This window comes from Zeus faber (assembly GCF_960531495.2).
Source record: "Zeus faber genome assembly, chromosome: 10".
Taxonomy (NCBI): domain Eukaryota; kingdom Metazoa; phylum Chordata; class Actinopteri; order Zeiformes; family Zeidae; genus Zeus; species Zeus faber.
This window is the reverse complement of record NC_137199.1, coordinates 32,536,293-32,548,401: the sequence shown is the minus strand read 5'-3', so window position 1 is coordinate 32,548,401 and position 12,109 is coordinate 32,536,293.

Below are 12,109 nucleotides of genomic sequence, written 5' to 3'. Positions count from 1 at the left end.
ACTTCCCCGAAAGATCAGTACAGTTGGATCTTCTCCAATCTTTACTTTTAGTCGTTCACTTCAAACAGTCAGTCTGTCCGTCCTGCCCTCAGCACATGTGGCTGCACGTGGCATCCACCGCTTTCTGCCCTCAACCTTGGACCTTGTACTGCCACTGCGGTCCAGGCCTTCTGCCCCTTCTTCCAAGTCAGGCTGTCCGGTGGGGCCCAGGAGTCGCGTGGAGCCCCGGGGTCCCGGGGGGCCTCAGGGGTCCAAAAGGCCTGAGAGGTTCCTGGGGCCTGAGGGGCCCGTGGGGCCCGGGTGTTCTGACATCCTGGCCCTCACCAGTGACTTGGTGGTTTCCAGGAGATGCCTTGAGGTGAAGTCAATATTTATACCCCTCTGCCCTCACCACGTGCACATGTACGTGGCTGCGCAGCGAGATGAACACTCTCCCAAAAATTACCCAAAAAGTACCATTTGGTATCTTGAATAGAAGTGGTGTGAAGCTGTGGAACAGTACAGAAATTAGCAGATTAAGGATCAGTCTCTATGCAGATGTAAACAACCTGTTAATACGTTTTCATAGTTACTACACTGTTTACATACAGGAATGACATGAATAAACTAATACGTTGTCATAGTTACTACACTGTATACATACAGGAATGACATGAATAAACTGTAATACGTTGTCATAGTTACTACACTGTATACATACAGGAATGACATGAATAAACTAATACGTTTTCATAGTTACTATACTGTATACATACAGGAATGACATGAATAAACTAATACGTTGTCATAGTTACTACACTGTATACATACAGGCAATGACATGAATAAACTAATATGTTGTCATAGTTACTACACTGTATACATACAGGAATGACATGAATAAACTAATACGTTTTCATAGTTACTATACTGTATACATACAGGAATGACATGAATAAACTAATACGTTGTCATAGTTACTACACTGTATACATACAGGCAATGACATGAATAAACTAATATGTTGTCATAGTTACTACACTGTTTACATACAGGAATGACATGAATAAACTAACACGTTGTCATAGTTACTACACTGTATACATACAGGAATAACATCAGTAAACTGTAATACGTTGACATAGTTACTACACTGTATACATACAGGAATGACATTAATAAACGAATACGTTGTCATAGTTACTACACTGTATACATACAGGAATAACATGAGTAAACTGTAATACGTTGTCATAGTTACTACACTGTATACATACAGGAATGACATGAATAAACTGTAATACGTTGTCATAGTTACTACACTGTATACATACAGGAATGACGTGAATAAACTGTAATACGCTGTCATAGTTACTACACTGTATACATACAGGAATGACATGAATAAACTGTAATACGTTGTCATAGTTACTACACTGTATACATACAGGAATGACGTGAATAAACTGTAATACGTTGTCATAGTTACTACACTGTATACATACAGGAATAACATGAATAAACTAATACGTTGTCATAGTTACTACACTGTATACATACAGGAATGACATGAATAAACTAATACGTTGTCATAGTTACTACACTGTATACATACAGGAATGACATGAATAAACTAATACGTTGTCATAGTTACTACACTGTATACATACAGGAATGACATGAATAAACTAATACGTTGTCATAGTTACTACACTGTATACATACAGGAATGACATGAATAAACTAATACGTTGTCATAGTTACTACACTGTATACATACAGGAATGACATGAATAAACTCACTGACTGTGCTTCTCTAGGGCAGTGAGGAGGCTGATGGAAGGAGACGTTCGTCCCAGTGGCCGTGGTCTGATTGGCTGCATGTGTTTCTCTCTGGCTATCTTATTTGCCTGTGTTCTGATGTAATACTATGCTATGATGTCACAATACAGAGGGTCCCATCTTACCTTGATGGATTTTTGTACCTAAGAATACACCATAAGGACAATATGAACACACACACACACACACACACACACACACACACACACACACACCCACACACACACACCCCCCCCCCGCAGTGTGAGGGGGATGTGATTAACGTCGGCTCAGAAGGAACTCTGCTCCGGTTGGTTTTACCTCCTGCAGAGAGAGAGGGAGGGAGGCCCTCGATCGCCCTCACCCTGACTTCCACTCTAAGAGTTTGATCACTGACCCCCCCCCCCCTTCCTGTACTGTTCTTTTCATACACACACACACACACACACACACACACACACACACACACACACACACACACACACACACACACACACACACACACACACACACAGAATATTAATATACAATTATGAAGTACACTATTCTACCACAACCACACACATCTCTCTCTCTCTCTCACCACGGAAGCTTCGCTCGCCCTTCTCAGTCTAAATTTAAAGGGGGTTTTCCAGGATCGGTAACGCTCCAAATCCACTTGAACCCTGTCGGGTTCTGTCACCTCCCACTTTCCATGTGTGTGTGTGTGTTTCATACCTGGCATAGCGAGGTGACTTCGAGCCGTCAGCGCCGCGTTAGCATTTTAGCATGTTAGCATGTTAGCAGTGAGCTGGATGAGGGTTTTGTGTGAACTGTCCCTTTAACTGAAGCTGGTTCAAATTACTTTCAATTTGAGGCTTATTGATCACGGGTCAGAAACGTTATTGCAGGTGTGGTTATTGCATTTCTTCATTTCATTTCTTCATTTCATTTCTTTCTGTGATAATATTTGGCCCGGCGCACGGGGGGTGGGGTTGTCAGATGGGAATCCAAATCAATTTGTCAGTTCATGTTTCCAGCGACTCATTACAGCTTGTTGGATTAAACGGGGACGAGGCTCAGGTGACTGACAAGGCAGCTGGGGTGGGATCGCATCCCAGTCTGGTCTGGGGGCCCGTTGGACCCCCGCAGACCCCGTGCTCATCCATCACATGGTGTTGCACCCCCTCCTCCATGTGGGCTACGTGTTGCTCTGCAAGCCACAGAAATGATCTGAATTTTAGCCGACGGAGCCACAGGGGCCACAGGCCACGGAGCCATGGGGCCACGGGCTATGGAGCCACAGAGCCGGGGGGCCACAGGGCCATGGATCCACGGAGCCATGGCGCCACAGGGCCACAGGCCACGGAGCCACAGAGCCATGGGGCCACAGAGCCATGAGGCCACAGAGCCATGGGGCCACAGAGCCATGAGGCCACAGAGCCATGGGGCCACAGGGCCACGGAGCCACGGAGCCACGGGTCCACGGAGCCACGGGTCCACGGAGCCACGGGTCCACGGAGCCACGGGTCCACGGAGCCATGGGTCCACGGAGCCATGGGGCCACAGGGCCACGGAGCGTGTGTGAACTGTCGTTATCATCAACAATCACCGTCTTTGGTTGATTTGGGGAAGGCGGCGAGCGGCCATGTTGGCGACGCCCACGCGCTGGAGCGAGCGCTGGAGCGAGCGCTGCCAGCGACGGGCAAGATCAAAGTCCAGAACGCGGCTGTTGCCAAGGACGGCAATTAAAGCGCATTCCACGGCGGGCCCCGGCCCGGTTCTGAACGTCTCCAGTATTTGCTTTTAAACAATCGGGGAAACAGTTTGGATTATTAACATGTGTGTCCGCACAGCTGAACCCACAGCGAGACGGATTGTTCAGCTTTGATGAGCGCTCTAATAAATTATCGTATTTGTCGAGAAACGCATTCCTCCGCCAGCACGACTTTGGTTTCATTTTGGTCAAACATCCCAAATAAAGACGCAGCTACGGGGGCCCCGGCCCCGAAACACGAGGAGGGCCGTGCGCTGTAATCAGTGTGCTGCTGCTCTCCAATATTGTTCAAAAATCTTCCGCTATGTCATTAAAATAAAATTTTTCATCCTTTAAAATCTCTTCCGGGACATTTGGAGCGTGATGGGGGCCGGGCCCCTCCCAGCTGGGCCCCTCCTGGCTGGGCCCCTCCCGGTTGGGCCCTCGACTCTGTGAAACATTAACTGGGAGCTCGGAGGAATCACAACCCAGCAAATGATTAATTGTGGCCATTGAGGGTCATTTACAAAAAAAAACATTTTCTGCTTTTAAATGGGCCATCTGAACCTTAATGGCTGCCATGCGTGAAGCACGCTCACTCATCGCCTCCTGAGCGGCCCCGGAGCGGCCCCGGAGCGGCCCCGGGGCCAGGAAGACAGAGCCCAAAGCAGGAATGCGTTTGGAACGAGCGGAGTTTGAAAGACGGAAGAAGAGTCTTGAAAACAGTCGGGAACACGTGGGTCCGAGCGACGCGCGTGCGCTCCCGCCAAAACCCTTTGTTTTTGGGGCCGGTTTCTGGGGCGGGGCTCAGACAGGGCGGTGCCACGTGACACAGCATTCCCTCCTAAAGGGACACTCACACATTTTTCTCCTCTTGGAGAGGAGAGGAGAGGTCTGAGATCGGAGATGATCAGTTGTGGAACGCCGCTTCTAGAGAGTTGGGGGTTGCCAGGTGAGAACTGCGACGCTTTGTGCCAAAACACTCACCACAGCAAAAGTCAGCTGACTGAACTGGCAACCCAGCCGCACCAACACCATGTAGAGAGTATTTCCCCTCGTCTTCTGAAAGCCTCTTCTACCCCCTGAGCCCTCATTCAGGGACCAGCGGGGGTGGGCAGGCGTTGGCGATGGAGGCGGTGCGGTGTGGTGATGGATGTGTCCTGCACCCCCCACCCGGAGGCTGTGAACCCGAGGAGCTGCAGAGCCTCCGTGTGGCCCTCGGAGCTCCGATGTCGTAATGCCCCCGCGAATTTCACGCTGGCTGCGTTTGGGACCCCCAGACGCCGGCTGGCAGGTACAGTAGAAATCAGAGTTTTATTGCCAATGGGGGACGGGGGGGGATTTACTAGGGACCCCTTAAACTCTCCAGACGCGTTTCTCACGCCACCTAATCCGAGGGCACGGTTTCAATCCTGTTCATCTCCAAACACCAAAGGATCCTGACACTTGAAACAGGGAACCGTGATCCGCTGCCCTCAGATCTGAAAGATCCTCAGTGTCCCGGGGGCCACAGTGAATGCATTGCGAGGGCCCAAATCAGAGGAGCTTTAAAATGAGGGCTTGACGCCTCGAGTCCCTTTTTGAAACGCAGCTCGTTAAGCTTCGTGACGAGCGTGGTTTTTGGTCCAATTTGGAATTGATCAGTTAATGAAAATTTAGATTTGACATCGATGTTCTCTGTCTTCTCACCACTTACAGTAACAGGGAAAGACGTGTAGGCAGATCAACACTCACCGGTTGCTAGGTTGCCTTTTCGGTTGCCAGGTTGCCTGTTCGGTTGCCAGGTTGCGTGTTCGGTTGCTAGGTTGCCTGTTTGGTTGCCAGCTTGCCTGTCCGGTTGCCTGGTTGCCTGTCCGGTCGCCAGGTCAGGTCCGGCAGACGGGGGCCGTGCTGCGTCTCTAGATCTTTATTACGTCCCGGCTTGTCAGAGCACGGTGCGGTTGAAGCCGAGGTATTTCCTGTTTCCTGTGTTTCCTGGGATGCCTCCATGATGTAGCGCGCCCCACCCGAGATTCCTCCACGACTCACGGAACAGATCAGAGTTCAGCCGCTCCTGACAGGTAACAAATTTATTATTTGCTGCACGATTTCCCCCCAAATCGGCTCAAAACGGAGACATATGGAGACGCACGGCTGTCGTGTGGTTCTGCAGGAACGTGAACGTAGGAACCAGCGGGACCCCGGGGGGCCCCTTCTGGATCCCATTTACTGAAATAAATGTACAAATACACTGACGCCAGTCACATTGACATTTCTACTCAAGAAAGTCAAAGGTCTGCAAAGCTGAAGGTTCGGATGCCTGCCAAATATTCTTAAGGACAGTAATGAAGTATTTAAGTACTTTGTTACTTTGACCAGCGGGCGTGGCCTTACAAAGGAACAGGAACAAAACGGTTGAGATCCGTGGAGATGAGCCGGCGGCGTGTTGTGGTTCTTCACGTTGATCAGCAGGGCGGCCCCGCAGGGGGTCCGTCCCTCTCCGCCGTGTTCAGAGCATCATTCTGCTCAGGGAAGCGTTGATAGCGGCGGCAATAAAGATAAATGCATTTCTCCTCCTCCAGCCAGGAAGCAGGTTACCTCGCTGCCTGTTGGGACTCTGTCTCCACGCAGGCAATTACACGCTGTTCCTCCCAGATTTCCCCAAAACACAGCGTCAGACGACACTCTCATCAGATCAGATTCCACCGAGCCTGACGAGCTCCCACAGACTCAGTGTGTGTGTGTGTGTGTGTGTGTGTGTGTGTGTGTGTGTGTGTGTGTGTGTGTGTGTGTGAACAGATCCTGTGCATGTGTTTACTGTAAGGTAATATTTTACAGCTTCACCCTCAGAAAGATTCCCTGGATCCCAGCCCCCCCCCCTCATTGGGATTAATAAACTCTTATCTCATCTTGTGTCAAAACCATGTGAAAATATATTTTTTAGAACAAATTGCACGTGAGAGTGTGTGCACATCTCAAAACATATCTGCATATGCTAACCAGTTGGCATCAAATCTGTGGTTTTTGAATGACTTATTATAAGGAATACTGATAAAGTTCAAGGTTAGGGTGTGCATTTTATACGACATATGCATATGCATAATAACCTCTTCCATGTGAATAAACGTCGCAGCGCATTTTACACTTGTTGGGCGTCGCTCCGCTGCGGCCCCGCTCCGTTGAATGAAACGGGATTCCTCCGATGGATTCCCGCGGCGTTCGGAGCCCGGAGCGGAGCCCGGAGCGGAGCCTTCGCCGGAAGCCGAACCCGAGCGATAACCGTCTCTGGCACGCGACCGAAAAAAACCCCATTGGAGCAGCGCGGAGGAGGAGAGGCTTTCAAAGGAGGAGCGAGGGAAGGAAGGAGCCCGAAGGAGCCCAGATCCCAAACAGATGCCACGTGCGACCGCAGCCGCTGCAGAGCTTCGTTATTTATCTGGCGGTTCCCCCGTCGACGGCTCCGTCCGCGCCGCCGGGGGATTTGCCGCGACTCGGGCTCAGGTTGCTGTCTCGTGGCAACTCCATCACCGGGACAAAGTATTTGAAGAGCAACGGGGTTGTGATGTGGCCTCCGAGGCCCCGACAGCCCCGACGTCCCAAATGAAGGGCTTTCAGCGAGGTGTAATTCATCAGAGCTTTTGGGGGCGAGCGGACAGAAGAACCCAATAGCCTGTAATCAGTGAAGACCATTCATCAGACGTGAGAGATCGCACATGAGGCCTTCGCAACGGGGACGAGGGAGGGAAAAAATAGTTTTTTGGCATCAAATATGCAGCCGATTGTTGCTTAATAGTTGAGAAAAAAGATCATTTCACCTTAATGGATTAATAAAAGGAGCTGAAAGTGTAAGATGATCCCACAGCATCAGCTCGACGATGTGGTGGAATTGAACAACGCTACAGGGATACTCCAGCTTGTGGGGGGGGGATTTCACAGGAGCTAGGCTAGTTGATCCCATCCGCAGCCATGCATTGTGAGCTAGCACGGTCAGCACGCAGCCCGTCGCTATGGACACACGGGGCTCAAACTTCTCGTCTTGATCTTCTCGTCTGACTCTCCGTGAGATCGACAAAAAGCCAATTTCCCAAAAGCCGGAGTTTCCCTTTAAACAAACAAAGACAAGGTTTTTGTGAGCCGTGCCACGTGCGGTTACTCTGCTATCAAACGTCAATAGCAACTAATTTGCAGTTGCTTTGAATTCTCCATTACGGACAAAAGACAGTCCTGCCTCCCATGGGAGGATCAAAGGCGGCTCCTCTGACTTTGAGATTTTTCAGGGCTCTGTTCTGTGTTTGGTGGGAGCTGCGGTGCAGAGCGCTCCCAACATGGCGTCCGGACGGAGATCCAGAGCCGCTGCTGAAAGACGCCGCTCGCGCTCCTCCCCGGCATCATCGATCTTCTCACGGAATTTAAGGTTTTTATTAACGAAGAACAGTTGTTCCCCCGCATTGCGATGGTGGACTTTGTATCTGGCCGTGCAGCAATCGAATCCAGAGGTTTCTGTTGGAGCCAATTACGACCGCAGGCTGATCAATCATTTATCTCTGCTCTTTTCTCCCCCTATCGACCCCCGCTAGCAGATTGACTGGTCCACCTTAAAGCACTTATCACTTTGTTCCCTGTGATGAAGAGCTGCAGCTCCGGCACGCAGAGAGGAAGGCCTGGTGCACATTATTTAAACCACCATTTAGGAAACCTGAGTCCATGTGAACTCACTCCTGTCTGATAGTGACCGGGCGACCGGGCAACCGGGCGACCGGGCAACCGGGCGACCGGGCAACCGTTTATGTCGAGCCCTGCTGAAGGGCGGTAGTCCTTCCGGCGGCGTCGGTCTCAAGGCTCCTCCACACTCAATCTGACAAACAACCACCAGCTTCATTTATTTCTACAGAGAGTCGGAAACCTCATGTGATGAGCCCCGCCCCTCTGGGATAAGCCCCGCCCTCCTGGACGGATTCTTTCTGATCCAACACGACAACGAAAGGTAAGTTATTGGAACTGGTAAGTTATGAACTGAGGTTATTACCATTAAGGTGGAGTGTCACCACATTGCTGTTTGTATTTATTTATTTGTGCTCTCTTTGCAAACACTACAAAAAAGCATGCCTTAAACAGGTAACGTTAAATAAAATGGTATATTTCAAATCTGACTCAGGTGTGAGTGTGTCATTAAAGTACAGTACGAGGAGCGTTTGGGAACCTGCTGATCCACCGGGAATGGGAGACGCGGCACCGAGAGGTTAAGTGTTTTTTTAACGAGCGTCCCACAATAACAACAGTAACACTGTCACAGACACTTGGTGCTTTAACAGCCACCGCTCCGACCCTGGAAGGATTGATGTGTCGCCCTGGCAACAGTGGCCCTTAAAAGGTCTCGGTGCAACCCGAGCCCCGTGCCAGATTTATGGGTGTTTTCGGCTTGTTACAGCAGATTTATCTTTGCGATAAAAAAGGACAACAGTCTGTGGAAATCATTAAAGGGAACGTTGAGGAACCTGGCGGTGAAGGTGGAGTTCATCCAGAACCAGAGATTAGTGAAGGCTGATTATGATGAAGGCTTCTCTGAATGAATCAAGGCCGATGTCTTTATGAGTGTGAAGGGCGACAAGTCAGAACAAAGCCCTGCTCTACGTGTGGCTCCTTCTTGTTCTTGAAATATTTTTCTTTTGCAACCGGGTTCTGTTGTTGTTTGGAGCATTTCTCAAAGGAAACCGAGTCGTTTCCTCCTGATAATTGCTGAAACTGGGACTGAAATGTGCGAAGCAGCAACGTGTTGCTCCTGGGGAACAGCAGCTGAGTCCTCCTGCGTTTCTCCGTCAGACTAAACGTCCGCCGCTGCTTTCCCTGCACCCCGCTGGGCGTGGCCCTCACATGAGATGAGGAGAAGATATTCAAAACCCCGAGGACGTGAGGTCACCCAGGACCTCGCCATATTAGAGGGGAGTCGCGGAGGGATGGCCCCTAGACCCAGATAACGTCATTAGCTTAGCGCCGGGATGAAGACAGATGACGCTGGGAAAGTGGCGATGAAGATCTGGAGGCCGGGGGGGTGGAGGGCTGGAGGGGTGGAGGCCCTGCTCTGGTATTTTAAGTAGGACATCTTCATTGCCTTCTGCCGACGTGAGCGATCCTCCGCCATTCGCCACGGTAGGAGGCCGCCTGACCCCGGCGGGGGGCGGGGGCATCACTAAAGCAGGCTTGACCGAGCCACGGTCACACACAGGCCGGTCAGGGCCTGGACGCAGGGATCTGAGATGTGACAGCATCATCAATTTCCATGATTCATGGTCGACCCAGAGGAGGAGGGCAGGGCGAGCGAGTGGGCAGCTGAGGGAGGAGAGAGAGGGAGGGGGTGACAGTGAAGTCCACAGCCACATGGAGCTGCTTGGTCCTCCATGTTCCTCCATGTTCCTCCCTGTTCCTCCCTGTTCCTCCATGTTCCTGCACGTTCCTCCACGTTCCTCTATGTTCCTCCACGTTCCTCCACGTTCCTCCACGTTCCTCCACGTTCCCTTCACGTTCCTCCATGTTTCTCCATGTTCCTCCACGTTCCTCTATGTTCCTCCATGTTTCTCCATGTTCCTCCATGTTCCTCCACATTTCTCCACGTTCCCCCACGTTCCCCCACGTTTCTCCACGTTCCTCCACGTTCCTCCACGTTCCTCCATGTTCCTCCACGTGCCTCTACGTTACGCCATGTTTCTCCACGTTCCTCCACGTTCCTCCACGTTCCTCCACGTTCCTCCACGTTCCGCCACGTTTCGCCACGTTTCTCCACGTTCCTTTATGTTCCTCCATGTTCCTCCATGTTCCTCCATGTTCCTCCATGTTTTTCCATGTCCCTCCATGTCCCTCCATGTCTCTCCATGTCTCTCCATGTCTCTCCACGTTCCGTCACGTTCCGTCACGTTCCGCCACGTTCCTCCACGTTCGTCCACGTTTCGCCACGTTCCTTTATGTTCCTCCACGTTTCTCCACGTTCCTCCACGTTCCTCCACGTTCCGCCACGTTCCTCCACGTTCCGCCACGTTCCTCCATGTTTCCCCATGTTCCTCCATGTTCCTCCATGTTTCTCCATGTCCCACCATGTCCCTCCATGTCTCTCCACGTTCCGTCACGTTCCGCCACGTTCCGCCACGTTCCTCCACGTTCCTCCACGTTTCGCCACGTTTCGCCATGTTCCTTTATGTTCCTCCATGTTCCTCCATGTTCCTCCACGTCCCTCTACGTTACGCCACGTTCCTCCACGTTCCTCCACGTTCCTCCACATTTCTCCACGTTCCTCCACGTTCCGCCACGTTCCTCCACGTTCCTCCACGTTCCTCCACGTTTCTCCACGTTTCTCCATGTTCCTCCACGTTCCTCCACGTCCCTCCACGTCGTTCCATGTCTCTCCACGTTCCGCCACGTTCCTCCACGTTCCGCCACGTTTCTCCACGTTCCTTTATGTTCCTCCATGTTCCTCCATGTTCCTCCATGTTTCTCCACGTTCCTCCACGTTCCTCCACGTTTCGCCACGTTTCTCCACGTTCCTTTATGTTTCTCCATGCTTCTCCACGTTCCTTTGTGTTTCTCCACGTTCCTCCACGTTTTGCCAAGTTCCACACGTTTCTCCACGTTCCTTTATGTTCCTCCATGTTTCTCCACGTTTCTCCACGTTCCTTTATGTTCCTCCATGTTTCTCCATGTTTCTCCACGTTCCTTTGTGTTTCTCCATGTTCCTCCATCTTTCTCCACGTTTCTCCACCTTCCTCCACGTTCCTCCACGTTCCTCCACGTTTCGCCACGTTTCTCCACGTTCCTTTATGTTCCTCCACGTTCCTCAACGTTCCGCCACGTTCCTCCACGTTTCGCCACGTTTCTCCATGTTTCTCCACGTTCCTTTATGTTCCTGCACGTTCCTCAACGTTCCGCCACGTTCCTCCACGTTCCTCCACGTTCCTCCACGTTCCTCCACGTTTCGCCACGTTTCTCCATGTTTCTCCACGTTCCTTTATGTTTCTCCATGTTCCTCCATGTTCCTCCATGTTCCTCCATGTTTCTCCACGTTCCTCCACGTTTCTTTATGTTTCTCCACGTTCCTCCACGTTCCTCCACGTTCCTCCACGTTTCTTTATGTTTCTCCATGTTCCTCCACGTTCCTCCAGGTTCCTCCACGTTTCTCCACGTTCCTCCACGTTCCTCCACGTTTCGCCACGTTTCTCCACGTTCCTTTATGTTCCTCCATGTTTCTCCATGTTTCTCCATGTTCCTCCAGGTTCCTCCATGTTCCTCCATGTTTCTCCACGTTCCTCCACATTCCTCCACGTTCTTCCATGTTTCTCCATGTTTCTCTATGTTCTTCCATGTTTCTCCATGTTTCTCCATGTTTCTCCATGTTCCTCCATGTTTCTCCACATTCCTCCATGTTATTCCATGTTCCTCCATGTTCCTCCTGAGATTATCAGAATATTTGTTTTTTTCTAATTGTTGTTAATGACATGAAATTCCTAAAATAATTTCTAAATAAATGTTTTCTATCACCCCCACCCGGTCTCTCTCCATCTACATGCCTGCTCCATGCTGTAATGGCTGAATGACTCCAGCAGCTGAACT